The sequence below is a fragment of the Antrostomus carolinensis genome, unplaced genomic scaffold (assembly GCF_000700745.2).
Source record: "Antrostomus carolinensis isolate BGI_N321 unplaced genomic scaffold, ASM70074v2 scaffold24647, whole genome shotgun sequence".
In the NCBI taxonomy this organism is placed as follows: Eukaryota; Metazoa; Chordata; class Aves; order Caprimulgiformes; family Caprimulgidae; genus Antrostomus; species Antrostomus carolinensis.
The window spans coordinates 1-3,734 of NW_010325693.1; positions in this window are offsets into that span (position 1 = coordinate 1).

Sequence of the window (3,734 nt, forward strand, 5' to 3'; positions counted from 1 at the left end):
CCCAGCTTAGTGTCATCTGCGAATTTACTGATGATACACTCAATCCCTTCATCCAGACCGTTGATAAAGATATTAAACAGGACTGGCCCCAACACTGAGCCCTGGGGAACACCACTCGTGACTGGCCTCCAACTGGATTTAACTCCATTTACCACCAGTCTTTGGGTATCTTGTCAGCCTCCAGAACAGATGAACTGCACACAGCATTACCGTGTGCTCTTCCTGCTCCTGTACCTTCTACATTTCTGTATTTTAAGTCTGCAGGGAACTCAGACTCCTACAGAAGTCAGAAGCACAGCAAGCCATAGAGACGTCCTGGCAGCACAAACTGCTTGCAGCAAACCCCTGGGAGGGGTCTCAAACTCCTTCTGGATGTCCCACATTTGGACAGCACAATGCAGGCCAGCAAAAACCAGCCCATGCGGGGACTGTAACCTAATTACACAATTTGGAAACACACCCTGCCACCCACCAGGATGAACCACCATCGGCGTTGTTTCCTTGGTGTCCAGCGTTAAATCACTGCTTCCGCCCAGCGCTGGGGGACACGGTCCTGTTGTCCTCGGCCACCATGACAGATTTCTTGGCACACCCACTGCAGGGAGGAGTGTTATGAACTGGAGATGTTATTATTGTCCTGAGCTGTTGTGAAGCCTCTCTCTGCACTGTCAAAATAACTGCCACATTTTACCTCAGAAACAGTGACAGTGGCTCAGTACACGTCCCCCAAATATTAATTCATTATGACAACTGGGGCTGGGGGCAGATACAACTTCCTTCCTTTTTTCTTTTAACCGTTCTGGGTTTTTTTGACACCTTTATTTTTCCAGTGTTTTCAGGTTCATTGTCTCTAATAATCCAGTCCATAGAAGGCCCAGGGATTCATTTAAGTTATTTGAGAAACCTCGAACTTTTAACCTAATCTTAAACCCTGAATCCCCCAGTATTATAACTGGGTTACCAGAGGTGTTAATGGAACAGCTTCTCATTACACATAGGAATCATCATGGGGATAAAGGAAAATAAGTTTGGCTAGCTGGGTCTGACACAGTAGAAAACCTCATTTTTCGCAAGTTTTAAAAATTGTTTCAGTTTGAAATGGATCATTTTAGGCACTTTAATGCGAAGAGACGATGGCTGCAATTGAGTGGGAGTATAACTAAATGGCCTTTTTTCATCTTGTTTTGTGCTGTACGTTTGTCAGCAGTGTACATACTCAGTAGATACACAGATATTTTGATTAGAGCTGTGGGAAATACAATCTTTCCAGGGTATGAGCTATTTTGGTTTCTTTACCTATGGCAATTACCATGTGATATCATTTAAATACTGCCTCTACTTGCACTGGACCAGAATCAGCCCTATTGTCCTTTTCCTCTCCTAGTTGGCTATACAGAGAAAGGGAGAAAACTTTTTTCATGCAGGAATGTAAGCAAAAGCCAAACAAGCCCCACTCTTCCTCTGCCTGGCTTCCCACAGCCTGGGGAGAAAGCAGGACACAGGGCAAACAAAAACTGCTCAACAATCCCTCTCTTGCAAACAAGAGGCCACCAAAGTGAAGGCAGCCCAAGGCATTCCCAGCTCATAACAAAATTGTCCTTGGAATTGTAGGGAACAATGCAATTAAGAGACCTGAGTTCAAAACACCTTAACTCAAAAACTATGCACTGTAGTTCAGAGTGTGTACTTTGTATTGAAAACTGAGAAATTTTTTTACTTAACTTGGCTGCTCCCCAGAATCATATGGGCTTCCCAGACCACGTCAGGATACACTATCATCTTAAGCAGCTCAGCCAAATTTCTTTGCCTCCATATCCAAGAGCAGGAAAAGTACTTTGCCCCATCCACCATTCTCCTCCCTTATGCGACCACATTTTTTTCTCACATCAGCCCTGTCTCTCATACTGCTCCCAACCGAGGAAGACAGCACCTTCGTACCATGTGACAAGCAACTGCTTCCTCCTATTTTAGGTCTAAACTTAAATCCAAATTGGTATGCAATCTCTCTTTACATTAGCAAAACTTTCCAAGCCCTCCCTTCCCTGAACTGCTGTCTTTGACTTTACTCTGGTATTAGTTTGATTTGTCAGAGGAAGGAGAGAAAGCTTTTACGCTGTAATGTGTCATTAAAATACAGGGCGCCCCATCCAAACACTATTATTAATAATCTCCATGCAACACAGCTGTTTATATAAAATAGATGCAGCATGTAACTCATTTTTCCAGATTCTATAAGTCTGTGATCATGTTAATCTGCTTCACATGAAGGACTCATCCCTTTATTTTTAGATGAGATGAGTTAAGCAAATGTCTATGTTTAGAACACAGAAAAACCAACCAAGGCAGAGAGATACTGGACATACATGCATGAAACTGTAAAGCCTGAAAAAGACTTGGAAAAATTCTGTAACTGAAGTGCTACTGAAATAGCCTGCTTCACTTCAACGTCTCTCTCTCTCATATCCCATTAATGACATTCAATCCTAAAGGGAGCTGGCAACCAAAAGTAGTACAACAGTTTTTTACATTAAAGTACAGCTCTCTCTTATACCTCCCTGTAATTTAGAAATGGGATTTAAATTGCATGTAAGTTTTCCATAATAATGAGATCTTTTCATCTCCAGATATTTTTGCCACTGTTAAAACTGAACTATAAAACTCCAGAAGATAAAATGTTCCCATGTGTAACTGTCATCTTCAAAATTACAAATTAAAACATATATTAAAAAAAACAAATCCTAGAAACTTAAATCCCATTTGGCTCACCTCTTTTAGTCCATGTTTACCATATAGATTTAGATGACATCTACTAACAGCAATCCTTTGTCCAGTTTTCCATTTATTAAATATACACTCCCCAAAAGAAAAAAAAATTCCAATAAATAATGTCCTCTTTCATTCATCTGTTCTAGAAAAAAGTTGGCAAAAAGAAAATAACTCACTTTCTAGTACTTTAGGCACCCATGATATCATTAATTTTGGTTCACCAAACTTAAACCTCATTTCTGACCCAATTTTTTTTTTTTTTGAGAGAGAAGAAAATAGGCAAAGTTCCATCAGCTGGAAGGGACTGAATATATGGCAATGATGCAAGATAAGGCTTTAAGTAGTGTTAACAAAGGAATGAGCATTTCCCTTTGAAAGCAAAAATAATTTTTTAAATACTATGCTATTTTCTGAAGTGCTGGCATCTGCGTGAAAGGGATTCAAACAATGTAATAATTTTGATATTCCAAAATATTACAAATAATGGCAGTAAGTCTTCTATGGCTTAGTGATGTAGCACTCATAGTTGTGCTGTTGACTCACACTTTCCAGGTACAGCTCTTAATTTCACTCAGCAATCTTAAACACAGACATCTTTGAACTGAATCAACAAGTCTACATAAGAAAGTCTAAATAAGTCTCTCATAGCAAAAGGCTATCTTGACAGATAAGCTAATTAAAATTCCATTTTGAAAAGTTTTACCACAGCTTTTTTTTTTTCTTTACTCAAGACACGTAATCTGAATTCATAAAAAGGAATGTGCAAAGACACAGTATTGGTCATGACACTCCAGGTATTTTAAAAGCAATTTGTACCTCAGTAAAAGTGCAACATCTCTGGTTCCTTTGTACTTCTACTCTCCAAATCTCAGTATTATGCTTTCCCTGATCAATTTGATTTAATGATCTACTAATAGCCAGAATAAATTAATTTAAAATCACACTGGATTTTTGTCTGGAATCATGCT